Genomic DNA, 14,836 nt, shown 5'->3' with positions numbered 1-14,836 from the left:
TCACTTCCTCTTTGGCCTTTACTTCCTCATTGGAAAATGATGGAGTTGGAGTAGTTCCAGCATAGCAAGTAGGTTTTATCTGAGGTGTAAGCTACCCTGAAGGTGTAGTGGCTGCAGGAATGCTATGGCAAAAGACTAGTAAGGTCTGGGCCGCCGGATAGAAGGGGGAAAGAGCTCTGTGATTGATTAGCTATGTCTGTATCCTGTATCAATTCACAAGGGAGTGTGGATACTACTACTACTACTACTACTACTACTACTACTACTACTACTTACTGACTCTGGGCTCTTGAGTTCTAGGCTCTGATATTCCTTTTTTTAAAAAAATATATTTTATTGATTTTTTACAGAGAGGAAGGGAGAGGGATAGAAAGTTAGAAACATCGATGAGAGAGAAACATCGAGCAGCTGCCTCCTGCACACCCCCCACTGGCGTTGTACCCACAACCAAGGTACATACCCTTGACCGGAATCGAACCCAGAACCCTTCAGTCCGCAGGCCGACGCTCTATCCACTGAGCCAAACCGGTTAGGGCAATTCCTTGATGTTGATGAAGAGAAGATTCTTGCTCTAAGTAACTTTAAATTAGTTTGGGAAAATAAGAAATTACAATGAATAAATCAAGATGGAGTAATTATAAGGGCTAATTTGAATGGTACAGATGATAAATGTCAAAATTTAGAGAATAGGAAAATCAATAAAGACTTGGAAAACCGAAAATATTTTCTTGGAGGAAAGAACATTGGAGTTGGGTCTTGAGGAACAGGACACGATAATAATAATAATATAAATACTGAAAATAATATATAAATATTTGATAACTTTAGAATTCACATATCATTTTGGCATATATTATCAAATTTTGAGAGGATTTCAAATGTTTTTTATATTTTCAGGATGTTTTTAATTTATAGTTCACAATCATTGTAATATTTAATCTTCACAATAATCCTGGAGGTAGGTATCATTAGCCATAGCATACAAATGAGGAGCCTGAAGTTTAGTAATAATAAGTCACTTTTCCAAGAACATTATGTTAATAAAGGACATAGTGGCGAAATAGACCTATAGTCTACCAGCCGTGGGCAAACTACGGCCCGTGGGCCGGATCCAGCCTTTGAAATGAATAAAACTATTGAAAAAAAAGACCGTATCCTTTTATGTAATGATGTTTACTTTGAATTTATATTAGTTCACACAAACACTCCATCCATGCTTTTGTTCTGGCCCTCCGGTCCAGTTTAAGAACCCATTGTGGCCCTCAAGTCAAAAAGTTTGCCCACCCCTGGCTAGACTAAGGTATATCAATTAGGGTTGAGCATAAAAAAAAAGTGTTCCTAGTAACTTAGGAAAAGACTGATTGTTATGTAACCGTGGTAATAAGCAGACTGGTATTGATCGTGTTTAACCAATCAACAACTTGCTGCAGATGAACATTTTTGTAGGCCAACCCAATCAGTGTCAACCCTCACTCTGAAATTCAGCCAGTCAGGGATGAATTCACTTCGATGAACATTCCTCTGAGTGACAGTCAATCCACAACATTCTCAGTAAGTAACCAAGTTTCTACAGATAACTTCACTGCATTTATGCTTCTAAAAGGCCCCCAATCCATGAACTCCATGCTTCTCCAAACTCCTATACCTTATTAGCAGATTGCTGTACTAAGAGAGACTGTGTCTGCTCAGCATAGCTCTCTCTTACTACATACAGTACACAATTCAGCTTAAAAAAATTTCTTTTTTCAAATATTGAGTGGTTCTTTTATGATCTTTCAGTGCTTCTAGAGTTTTTGCTAAGATCATTTTGAAACTGGCTTGGCAGTGTTCCAGGGAACTGTCAGACCAACATGGGCACTCATTGGGCCCCCGGTGCCCAAACCCCATTTGTCTTTCAGATTCTGTTGCCAGGTGAGTCAGTCTCAACAACAATCTAAATCAGTGGTTCTCAACCTTCTGGCCCTTTAAATACAGTTCCTCATGTTGTGACCCAACCATAAAATTATTTTCGTTGCTACTTCATAACTGTAATGTTGCTACTGTTATGAATCGTAATGTAAATATCTGATACGCAGGATGGTCTTAGGCGACCCCTGTGAAAGGGTCGTTTGACCGCCAAAGGAGTCGCGAACCACAGGTTGAGAACCGCTGAAAGTGTTAACTAGTTTCATTGAGCTCTCACCACTGATCATAAGCAAGTAGATCTCTCACTTGCTTAGGTGACTTGCTAAGATTACTAGGCTTAGGTCTTTGTATTAAATAATAAGATCTCTTGGTTTGGAGATGCACCATTTGGTAAATAATTAGACTTAAGTCTTTGTATAAAGTCATTACACCTTTTTGTTTTGAAAGTATATCATTTGATAAATATTTCTACCATAAACCTTCTTATTCTCCTGTTGTTTGCATTGTTTTGCTGTTGTCGACATGTACAAAGTCTTGTTCCATGTGCTTTTGTTTTGTTTTGTCTTTTTCTGTTAAATGTATAAGAATGAAGTTTATAAAGGAGAGATACAGGCATAGGCCTGCTAAGTCTCCAACCCAAGATAGCTCTGAGGACTAACGATCAGAAGCCCTCTAAATCAAGCATTTCAAACTCAAAGGCTAACACGGGCCAAATGAACGAGGCATGAGGCCCCCAGGCTGCGAGTTTGACATGCTTGCTCTAAATCATGGTCCAATTTGTGAAAAAGCTATCGGTCAAACTTTGCTTCAGATCCCCTGCAAAACCTTTATTCAGACGTTCATGTTGCTTGTTCCTTACCTCAGGTCCCTGCTGAGTTGTTGATCATATGATCTCTTCCTTGCCTTGGTGGGGTTGGGGTACAGAGATACTGTTGACTGATCACAGCAGCCTCTCTCTTTTCATGCTGAGTTTTTCTATATCAAAGTCTCAGCCTCCTCCTGAAAGAGCTTTTGCTTCCTGTATAAGGCCATATTCTTAAAATTCTTACATTTTCCTTGGTAAAAGTAAAACATTTTGACTTAGAGTAACAATGGTTGTTGTAGAGAACTTTTGACAGAAAAACACATAATCAATATTTCCTTATTTAATTGATATCCCAGGCCTCAAAACAAAAGTCTAAATGGAAGATAATCTCTTTCAAAGCCTTTGTAACCTTCTGAAACCTACACTTGCATTTCTCTCTCTCTCTACTCAACTTTACCTGTCCTCCTTAATAAGCTACCCTTTCTTCAAGGTTTTCTCAGGAAAAAAACAATCCCACCATAAAATGACTAGGCCAGAAAGAGATTTATAGAAGGCAAATTAAAACCCTGGTCTAGAACCAAATCAAGGGCTATAATTAAGAAGTTTCCTGAACTTCAAAACACAGGCAAAATATTGCTACAGAATTCAAACATTGTTAGATACTTATTGTCCTGAACTATAGATCTATACTAACTAGTTCAATCATTTTTAGTCCCTCAGGTGGAAAATTATATTTTAAAATATCAAGGTATCCCTGACCAGTTTGGCTCAGTGGATAGAGCGTCAGCCTGCGGACTGAAAGGTCCCAGGTTTGATTCCAGCCAAGGGCATGTACCTTGGTTGCGGGCACATCCCCAGTAGGAGGTGTGCAAGAGGCAGCTGATTGATGTTTCTCTCTCATCAATGTTTCTAACTCTCTACCCCTTTCTCTTCCTCTCTGTAAAAAATCAATAAAATATATTTAAAAACAAAAATAAAATATCAAGGAAAAAAAAGATATAAATATCCCAGCTGCATAAAATTTAATAAATAGAAAATATACTATACTAGAGGCCTGATGCATTAAGATTGGGCCTTTCTTCCCCTGGCTGCCGGCACTGCCTTCGCTCCTGCCTGGAGCCACCTTTCCACTTTCCCATGCTGCCCAGAGGCCTGGAGTGGCTGGGGCTGAGTGGAACACCTGTGTTGTCACCATGGCAATGATGCAAGCATCCCGCCCCATCCTGGGCCACTCGGCACCTGCATATGCAAATCATCCCGCCATCTTTGTTGGGTTAATTTGCATACTCACTCCTGATTGGCTGGTGGGTGTCATAAAGGTACAGTCAATTTGCATCTTTCTCTTTTATTAGTGTAGATAAGATAGTTTCAGAAGTCTTTTTTATTTTTATTTTTTATTTTTTTTTAAAATATATTTTATTGATTTTTTTACAGAGAGGAAGGGAGAGAGATAGAGAGCTAGAAACATCGATGAGAGAGAAACATCGATCAGCTGCCTCCTGCACACCCCCAGGTACATGCCCTTGACCGGAATCGAACCTGGGACCTTTCAGTCCGCAGGCCGACGCTCTATCCACTGAGCCAAACCGGTTTCGGCCAGAAGTCTTTTTTAGATTAAATTAGATTTAAATTTGTAAAGTAACAATGTAATGTTATGTGTTTGTAACCCAAATTAAAAATAAAATAAAATTTTTAAAAAATTGGTAAACTAAAGATTAAAAAATAGAGTTCAAATAATTTCAAACAGTATTCTGGATGAACCTAATCCTATATAATAAAAGCCTAATATGCAAATTGTCCTCTCAACCAGGAGTTTTACTGTTTGCTATGATGTGTGCTGACCACCAAGGGGCATTGCGGAACATGGCAGGTGTCAGCAACATGGTGCTGGTAGAGGGCAGCAGTGGAGGTGCTGGCGGCCCCAATGGGCCCTGACAAGAGCGGAACCGTGGCGAGATGGTGGAGCAGGTGAGCAGGTGGTGCCAAGCCAAGGTGGACTGGAACAGGGAACTGAGGGTGGGTGGCGGCAACCAACCTCCTGCGGTGCCCAGGTGGGGGCTGCGACCTCTCGCTGGCTACCTGGGGGCGGGGGTGATGGGGGGGAGTTGCGGTGAGAATGCGGGGTATCTGCCAAGCTCACTGTCACTCCCCCTGCTACCCTCCCCTGGGATTGCCAGGGCTCACATGCCAGGGAAGCCCCCGCACTCAGGTGCCAGGGGCCTTCGAGGAGCCCACCCTGCACCCATGCAGCCTCTTCCAGGTGAGCTGGGCCACAGCCACCAGGACCACAGGGGCCAGTTGGGCTCCCTGTGGGTTCCTGCAGGAGCCGGTCTGTGAGGCAGGTGGGGAGAGAGCATGCTTCCCACCTGGCTTCTGTGCGGTGCCACTTGGTGGCTCAGAGGCCCATGCTGCACCCCAGCCTGTGGCATACAGCCATGCTCACCGCATCTCTGAATGGGGACTCGGGCGCCATGACTCAGATGGAGGAAGGTGCGCAGGGGCCCTGGGGCCCAGGGCCCAGAGGTCACCTGGGACCTGCCCTTCCATGCCAGATGCTCGCACTTGGATCACCGGCCAGGCCTAGGGACTGCACCTGTGCACAAATTTTGTGCACCGGACCTCTAGTACCGAAATAAAAGGGAAATTTGCCCTCTCTTTTGGTAAATAGGCTTACGTGTGAATTGAGGGAGTTAATAAAGAAAAAATAAAAAGGTAAGTTGCCAATTTGAAAAATACTTAATATGGAGATAAATATTCCAATAGCCTTACTGAGCAAACACACTAGAAACCAATATAATTTATTGGATCTCTAGATAAAACAACCAAGGGGCCTCTCTGCTGTAAGATCTGAGCCTATAGACAGGGATGCCTAGAAGGAGGAGCTCCATTATAATCCTGTGAGTAGCATTATGAGGTAGTTCCTCTGTGTCAAACTGCTTCCTAAACAACAAAATACCACTGAACTAAACATTAGCTACTCCTCTGTGGAATTTATTTTTCTTCTTCTTTTTTAATTTAAAGTTGGAAACAGAACAATGTCCACTTTGTGGCTAGATGATTGACCAACTGCTTCCCCATAAAATGCCATAAAGGAGAAAAGAAGGGGGCGGGGGACGTTGGAGGAGGAAAATACAGAACAGATGGTGATGTTTACCACTTCATTCACCTTTGCATACGTGAGCAATGCTTGCAAAATTTCTAGGAACGTGGGGTTGCCAGAAAGAAGAAGAAGAAAAAAGCAGCTAATCATTGGTAATAACAGCATCAATAAACCTAACCACACCTGGGCTGGTTGAGCTGGGAATAGAAAACTCAGCTTATCACATACTTATAAACCTGTCACTTGTGGAAATCAAAGCTTCAAAAAAGGGAGAGGGACTTTTCAGAGTGCAGCTCCTGTTACTGTTTCCTAACAGTGAAACTCCTGATTAGACTAATTGAGAAAGGCTGTTGTTTCTAAAAGCAGGTGTAAAGATTTAAGGCAGGAGCAGGGAAGGCATTTAAGTGGGAATGATGAGTGTGAAACAGGCTGAGGAAGGCTGAGATTGTGTATCAGGAGAGATGGGTCATCATCTTCCAGTTCTGCTCTAACTGGATGTGTGACTCCCCTGGCCCAGGTTCCCCCTTCGAGGTAAAGGGAGGATTGGACCAGTGGTTTCTGAATGGGCTTTTAGCTGCTGTCTTTTCTTCAAGTGGAATACTTTGCAGAAGCCTAATATGAAAGCTAATTTAAAAGATGAAGTTGCTCTGGTTGATGAGGTGATAGACCCAGAAACCCATTCATTCATTCACTGATTCAGCAAGCATTTTTTGAAATCCTATTACGTGCCAGGTAGTGTGCCAATGCTGGGGAAACATCACTGAACAAATCAAATATCCCTGCCCATATGGAACTTACTTTTTAGCAAGGTGGGGGCAGACAAACAAAAAACCTAGTAAATCAACAAATTATGTGGTGTGGCAGGAGGTGAGATATATAACAGAAAAAAAAGTAAACCAGAGGAAGGGGAATTCAGAGTGCTCAGTTGGCGTGGGGGAAACAGAGGAGGAAGTTAGGGGGAGGCTCATGAGAATGTGAGGTTTGGGCAAAGAGTTGAAAAGGCAATGAGGAAACCACGAAGCAAATATCTGGGAGAAGAACAGCCTGAGCAGAGGTCCTGCATGGAATCACACCTGCACGTTGCAGGGAGAGCGAAGAGGAGGTGGCAGAGAGTGAGGAGGAGCGCAGTGGGAGAGGAGACTGGAGAGGTAATGGGGGGGCTAGACTGTGTAAGGCGTTGATGAATCCGGCCAGGAATTTAGCTTTTATGCAGAGTAAAATGGGGAGCCATTGAAGAGTTCTGAGGCAAGAAGCGGTGGCCTGATGTACTATTTTAGCAGGTTTGCTGTTGCTGCTGCATTGAGAATAAACCGGATGGCCATCGAGATGAAAGCAACACTTGGGAGGCTATTGCCTAATTCAGGCCAGAAACGAGGTGGCTCAGACCAGGGCAGTAGCAGTACAAATGGAAGAAACTATGTCCCGGTCCCACCCCTCTGCCTCCTGCTCAGTCCCAGAGCTGTTTCCAGGGTACTTCCTGGAATCCCCCTGACTTCTAGGAGTACAGTTTGCAAATCTGTGGGTGTCCTACCGGCTCTGGTCCCCATCTCCAGGGGAGCTAGAACAATAATGTTCAAGGAGTTGCCTATGATCTGATGGACCTAACTTTTTTCCAGCCTAAACATTTAAATTTTGGATAATGAAATATGTTTGGGCTTATAAGTTACCACCAAAGTCTACCCCAAATCCACCTCCACCCCAGCAGTTCTGGCTTTGAGAATAGCCCCATAGGCCTCCCTGCAGGCAAGCGGTCTCTGGTGTGCATGTTTCATCCCTGCTTCTCATCTGGATGATATAGAGAGGGTACAGCATCCACTTGTCACCTCAAGACCCTCCACAGGCTGTCTCTATGCTTTCTGCACTGCCCTATTTGTGATAACTCTATTACATGTAGTGGGTTCTCAAGGGAAATAGGTTGTTGTGATTCAAATCTGTGCCAGTAATTCCACAATCTCTCTATATAAAAGCCTAAGTGACCCTTCGACTGTTCTACCCGTAGACTGGTAGCAATGATGCACACTGACCACTAGGGGGCAGTGCTCAACACACAGGCATGGAAACATGGAACAGACTGATGAATCTCAGAGGAAAGGACGGAGGGGAGGGCAGGAAGAGATTAACTAAAGATCTTATATACATACTAGAGGCCAGGTGCACAGATTTGTGCACCGGTGGGGTCCCTCAGCCTGGCCTGTGGGGATCAGGCCAAAGCGATAGTCCAACATCCCCCGAGGGATCCCGGATTGAGAGAGGGTGCAGACCAGGCTGAGGGACCCCACTGGTGCACGAATCCATGCACCGGGCCTCTAGTACTTATTATAAGCAGCAAAATTGCCAAGAGGTTCAAGATAGATGGATGTTAGTTTTTGTCACTTTATTCAGATCTTATGGGCAGTTGCTTTTGATATGATCTGAGAGGCCCAGAGGTCCCAGATGCCTAAGTTATCTACCCCATAGGCTTCTATTTTTCTGGAATTATCCAAATTTAATCTGAGATGTCAAATAGTATTTATCTCAAATATCAGATGTGATCAATACTAAGGCTGCCTGGAGCAATGCATTGAGAAGGTTAGGATAGAGAAGCCACATCCAGGTTCAACAACTACAAGAGAAAAATACAACTGTAGTTGATTAGTAAAGTCTGCCATGGGCACAGGGTTAGAAGATATTGTTACACATTTTACCTCTATTTTGAACCTTTCTCTTAAATTATATTCAGAAGCCACCAGTGAAAACACAGACATGAACAGAAAATGTTACCAGTAATGAAGCCCATAGAACATAGCCTGGCCCAAATCTGCTTAGTTAGGAATAACTGTTGAATAAAAACCAGGAACATTTAACCTCACTGTTTTGTCTATTGCCTTTTGGCATCATTTCTTTTATGAAAGTTACTTTTGAGCACTCAGTATTTGCAAGGCACAGTGTAGGTGCTTTCCATATATTATCTCAAATTCTAACCGCAATCTAGAAACGTAGGTGTGACTTGTCCATTTTACACAGGAGACTCTGGAATGTCTCACAGCTATGGGAGGCAGATAAAGGTTCTGAACCCAGTTCTGTCCTCCTCTGACACTCTGCTCTTTCCTTTTTTAAAACATTAGGAATTGGCCCTAGGAGCTCATGCACAGCCGCTTACAGAAGGAAATGATCTACTAATGGCTGTCACCAGCTGACAAATGATAAAGTTGTTCATCCCAAAGATGACTGAGAAGCTTAAGCCTGGTGATCTTTGTGATTTCACTAAGCCCGGAGGGCAATTAACACCGATTCAATAAAGGCCGAAGCCCTTACCCGATCGTCTGTTTGCATCTCTTCAATAAAGTGCAAATGTCAGCTGGACGTGACGCGCCTCATCCTGCCATGATATTTTGAAAAAGATGACTGTTTTCTCGGAACTCACATTTCCTCCCTGGCTCCCTCCCTTTCCCACTCCTCCCCAAGTCACCTCCTGCTGGAGCAGTTGCTGGGAAGAGTGGCAGGTTTCCAAATGCTGAGCCAGGAGTGGGAAGTTCCCCAGAAAGTATGCCTGATATTCAGGTCTGCATTTTTTATCTTTATACAACAAACACATTTAACTGCAGGTTTCCACTGACATAGATATTATAAATTTAGAGTAAAAAGCAAAATTCCAAATGAGCTTTTTTGCCTTATGCATCTTTAATAATACTTATGAGAGGAGACACTGAGTTAAAACATGGCAGGCTTCCCCCACAAATATTTAATCCACAAGTATGTACTGTATACCAGCATCTTTAGAGCATGCCAGGGCAACAAGGGACCCAGGATTCATCGAACTTAAACTCTACCTGGGAAGAGTAGAAACATTTGGAGACCATCAAGCTAACACTTACATAGCTACTTTTCATATGACAGATCCTGCTCTAAATACCTTATGTATATTAACATATTTAATACTTAATTAACATGTTTAATCAGGAATTAGGCACTATATTTATTCTCATTTTACAAATGAGTAAACTGAGGTTAGGGTCACTCTGCTAATAGGAAGCCAAGCTAGAATTTGAATCCAGACTCTTAAATACAAGTTTGTACTGCCTCTCCTGTTAACTACTCGGTAAAGTGGTAATAAGTACAAATAAAGCTGTGACACAGAAATTCACTGTGGCCTGTGTAATGCTGGAGGGCTTCAAGGAGGTGGCATGAATTCCTGTGTCTGCATCTCTCCCACTGGAAGCTTAGAAACCTGACTGATGCTCTGGGGTCTGACTTCCGCAACTTGAATCCCAGCTCCACCTCTTCCTAGCTTTGTGACCTTGGACCCATTTCTTAACCTCTCTGTGCCTGTTTCCTCAACTATAAACTAGAAGTAGTGATTGAATCTATAAAAATTCTGTAGTGGCTGTGAGAACAAAATATGACACTGGAGGTAAAGGGCTCAGTATAGCTTAACACATCAGAGAAGCTCTGTGAGTACTCACTGTTGTTGTTCTTACTATTATTGTTTATTACTGGTTATAGGATATGGATAACTGTCACAATGGCAAGGAGGTACACAAGGGTATTGTCAAGCATGGCAGACATGTGGATCTTCAAAAGATGCTGACCACAGCAACCGCAGTCTATGTCCACCCTCCACCCCTCTCATCTCCTCCTCTCCTTCAGGCTTCTTCTATAGAGTGGTGGAGAAAGGAGGTGAAGGCTATGGCTGTCAACATTTCCAGCATATTTCAAACTAGCCTAGTGACCCTAGACGAAAGAAGAGCAACACAATTCCCAGGGAAGCCTTTGACTGTGGCCTCCCTAAACTATCCACTGTGGCCATGGGCTCAGCAGTGGGCAGTGGTACCAAGAACCACATGGAGAAGTGGGGGGGCAGTTCATCTCAGGAAAGGGGTGCTGTCCCAGAAGAGAGAGGGTATGAATGGGAGACAAAAACAACAGATGTTAGTCCTCCAACACCTACCCTTAGTACATAAAAACAAGCTTACTTTGCCACACCTGGAAACATAACTTTAATAATCAAATAACATTCTCTGTGAAGAAAAAAAAATTACTATGTATATTAACTTGAAAGGTTAAAATCAAAAGCAACAACAAAGTAAAGAGGATATTCTGTCAATATAAAACAAATTTTAAAACATTATTCAGATCATTGTTAAATTTATAACTTTCTTTTTTTCAGTTGCCTAGGTGTTTTTTAATATATTTTTTTATTGATTTTTAGAGAGAGAGGTAGTGAGAGGGAGAGAGAAACATCAGTGAGAGAGAGAAACATTGATTGGCTGCACAACCCCTGCACACGCCCTACTGGGGATGGAGCCTGAAACCCAGGCATATGCCTTGAATGGGAATTGAACCAGCAACCCCTTGGTGCATGGGATGACGCCAACCAACTGAGCCACACTAGCCATGGTGGGACCTCCCTCTTTTTATAGTTGAACTAGAGGCCTGATGCACGAAATTTGTGTAAGGGGCTCAGCCCTCACAGCCCCTCGAAGCCTTGGCCGGCCCTCGCAGCCCCAGCTTCGTCCGGGAGGTCATCTGGATGGTCATTCTGCTGTTCGGTCTGATTAGCATATTAGCTCTTTATTATATAGGACTAGAGGCCCGGTGCATGAAATTCGTGCATGGGGGAGGGGTCCCTCAGCCTGGTCTGCACCCTCTTGTAATCCAGGACCCCTTGGAGGATGTCCAACTCCTGGTTTAGGCCCTGTAGGATCGGGCCTAAACCGGCAGTCGGACATCCCTCTCGCAATCCAGGACCGCTGGCTCCTAACTGCTCACCTGTCTGCCTGCGTCACTGCCCCTAACCACTTGCCTGCCTGCCTGATTGCCCCTAACCACTCTGCATGCCTGCCTGATCACCCCTAACTCCTCTGCCTGATTACTCCTAACCCCTCTTCCTGCCTGCCTGATCGCCCGTAACTGCCTCTGCCTGCCTGCCTCATCGCCCCTAACCACCTCTGCCTGCCTGCCTCATCGCCCCTAACCACTCTGCATGCCTGCCTGGATGCCCCTAACTGCTTGCCTGCCTGCCTGATTGCCCTTAACCACCTCTGCCTTGGTCCCCGCCACCAGGGCTTAGTCTGGAATGATGTCTGGAAGGTCATTCGACTGTCTGGTCTAATTAGCATATTACACTTTTATTATTATAGATAATATCCCTCTGTGTGTGTGTGTGTGTGTGTGTGTGTGTGTGTGTGTAATATTTTCCTAATCCATATATCCATTGATGAACACTTAGGTTGTTTCCATGTCTTAGCTATTATAAATAACACTGCAACAAACATGGGAGTGCAGATATCTTTCCAAGATAGTATTTCTTTTCCTTCAGGTATATCCCCAGAAGTGGGATCACTGGATCATATGATAGTTCTATTTTTAAATTTTTGTGGAATCTCCATACTGTTTTCCATAGTGGTTGAACCAATTTATATTCCCAGGTCTTGGGTTCTTAAGCAAGGAAAAAGATATTTAGGTAATATGGCCATTTTAACAATGTTAATTCTTCTAATCCATGAACACAGAATATCTTTCCATTTCTTTATGTCATCTTCAATTTCTTTCAACAGTCTTGTATACACGTCCTTCACTTCCTATTCCTAGTTATTTTATCCTTTTTGTTGCAGTTGCACATGCAAATGTTTTCTTCACTTCTCTTTCTGATATTTCATTGTTAGTATATAGAAATGCAATGAATCTTATTATTTTACTCATATGTGGGATATAAAACCAAATGAACAAATAAAATAAACAAAAAGCCAAATTTATAGATACAGACAACAGAATGGTGGTTGCCAGAGGGGACAGGGGGTGGAGGGAGAATTAAGAGGATAAAGGGAGTCAAATACAAGGTGACAGAAGGAGATGATTTCAGGTGGTGAGCACACAATAGAGTATACAGCGTAACACTGATTTCTCAAGGATACAGTGATGATACACCTGAAATTTAGACACTGCTATTAGCCAGTAATATCCTAATAAATTAAATTTAAAAATTAAATAACACAAAAAGACACTTATTTACAAACACATGTTCTTGGGGAAATACAGCCAAATGCTACTTGGACTTTTACATTTATTTTTAGAAAAGGATGGAGTTGTAAAAAGCGATGAAGGTTAAAGTAAGATAAAACACACCCATGTCCTCATGACTCTCCTTGGTCATGCCGCAAGAGGAATGAACGTCTGCCTGTCTTGAACGACCTTGCATCTGCACTGTCTTCCTTTGTCTCACAATTCCCTCGGTGTAAGGGTTGGGAGAATGCATACCCTCGCTGTCACCACGGAAGCTAAAAAGGCCGGACTCGTTTTTCCAGCCTCTTGTAACTAGAGTAGGAGCCTGTGACCTTGGCATGGCCACTTCATGACCTTGGCATGGCCACTTGATGTCTCCAGATATGGACTCTGAGAATCAGGGTCAGGTGACAGCAGCACAGGCTCTCCCAGGCAGGGGCGGCAGTGCCAGCATTAGGGCTTATGGTGCTGCGTCAGCATCTTTATTGATTGGGACTCCCTGAGTGGCAGATGTGCCCTGGGCTCTTGTTCTGACTACACAGATTCCTTTTGTTCCCCTCATATTGTAAGCTGATTCTCCAGTCCCCCCAGCAATCCCATAACAAACGAATATTTTGCCAATAAATTTATTTTCTGCTTAAATGACTGGAGTCTGTTTCAGTTGCTTACAACCGAGAACCCTGACTAGTACAGAGAAGGATCCATGCCCATCTTCCTAAGGACTCTGCATGGTTGGCTCATCTTCCTAGGATGGGAACTTTATTAGTGCACTTGAATCATGAGAGCAGTGCTGAGGGGCTCATAAAGGAAGATAAGATTCTTGCGTTTATGTCAAGGGATAATTAAAACCATCAATTTTTTTCTTATTACAAACCTGTAGTTTTCCCTGAGAAGGGCACAGCCTATATACATTTTTAGCTGAAAAATAAAAGAAAATCACCAGGAAATTACTAGAGGAAAATGCTCAGTAGACACTCTAAAAAAGTGATTTATCTTTCAACCTGCCCCAGGATAAAATTAAGTCTCTTAAAAGGCAAGAGGTTGTACTTTCCCAGCATTCTCAGATTCTAAAGGAGTTATGTTTATGTAGAAGGAAATCATGTATGCCTCTCCTTTTTAAATGTCTAAGTTGCTTTATCTTTCCCCAAATCCTCATATCTCCCACATTTTATGACATTAGTAGGAGTCCAGTTGAGTCTCTCTTGGAAAACCATCTCCAGGGAGATTAAGTACATTATCTAACATCATGTTGCTGACCAAAAGCAGCAACCAGGGCAATATAGTTTCTTTTCACAAACTTCAATTAGGAGCTTCTCAAGGGGCCATGTCTTGATCTCTTATATTTATTTCCCTCTTAGTGCTGAGCACAGAGCCTTACACATAGTAGGTGAGTAATAGGTGCTTATTAATTTAATTCAGAGTCACTTAAGTCACTGGAAGAGGCAGGGGAGCAGCAAGAAGAATCACTGAATAAGCAGTTATTCCATTTGTGGTAAAAAGTTTAGGGGACAATATATTGCTTCATCTCAGTGTGGCACGTGATGGAACCTCTGCTCCTCATTCTCTCTATTCACATCCCAGTCAGAGGGTTCTGGGCCACTGTTCCGAAAGGGAGGGTGTACTAGTAGGTGAGAGAGTGGGCCTTTAATGACACGCAGGACCACAGCAGCTGGACCTCATCCCAGGAAAGCCACACGGGCCAGGCAGCGGGGAACAGCTGTCGTCTCAGTCCTTGAGGTTGCCCACAGCATGAGAGCGTAGAGGAGAGATAGGCTGCATATGAAACAACTGCAGAACAGGCAGATTAGAGCACTTCATGGCTTAAAGCAGTGGTTCTCAATGGGGTGGTGTATCCCAGAGAGCATTTTGATAATTTGAGGAGGAGTTTTCAGTTAGCACAATGATCGGAGGAACACTGTCCACATTTGGTGGGTAGACTGAGGATACTCAGTGGCCTGCAATTGGCAGGGCAGTCCCATACAACAGAGAATTTTCTCAAATCTGGCTTCATTTTTTAATGTTACAGCTGGTATTTACATAGTGGA

This window comes from Myotis daubentonii, chromosome 1 (assembly GCF_963259705.1).
Source record: "Myotis daubentonii chromosome 1, mMyoDau2.1, whole genome shotgun sequence".
Classification (NCBI taxonomy): Eukaryota; Metazoa; Chordata; class Mammalia; order Chiroptera; family Vespertilionidae; genus Myotis; species Myotis daubentonii.
This window is presented reverse-complemented; position numbering follows the sequence as displayed.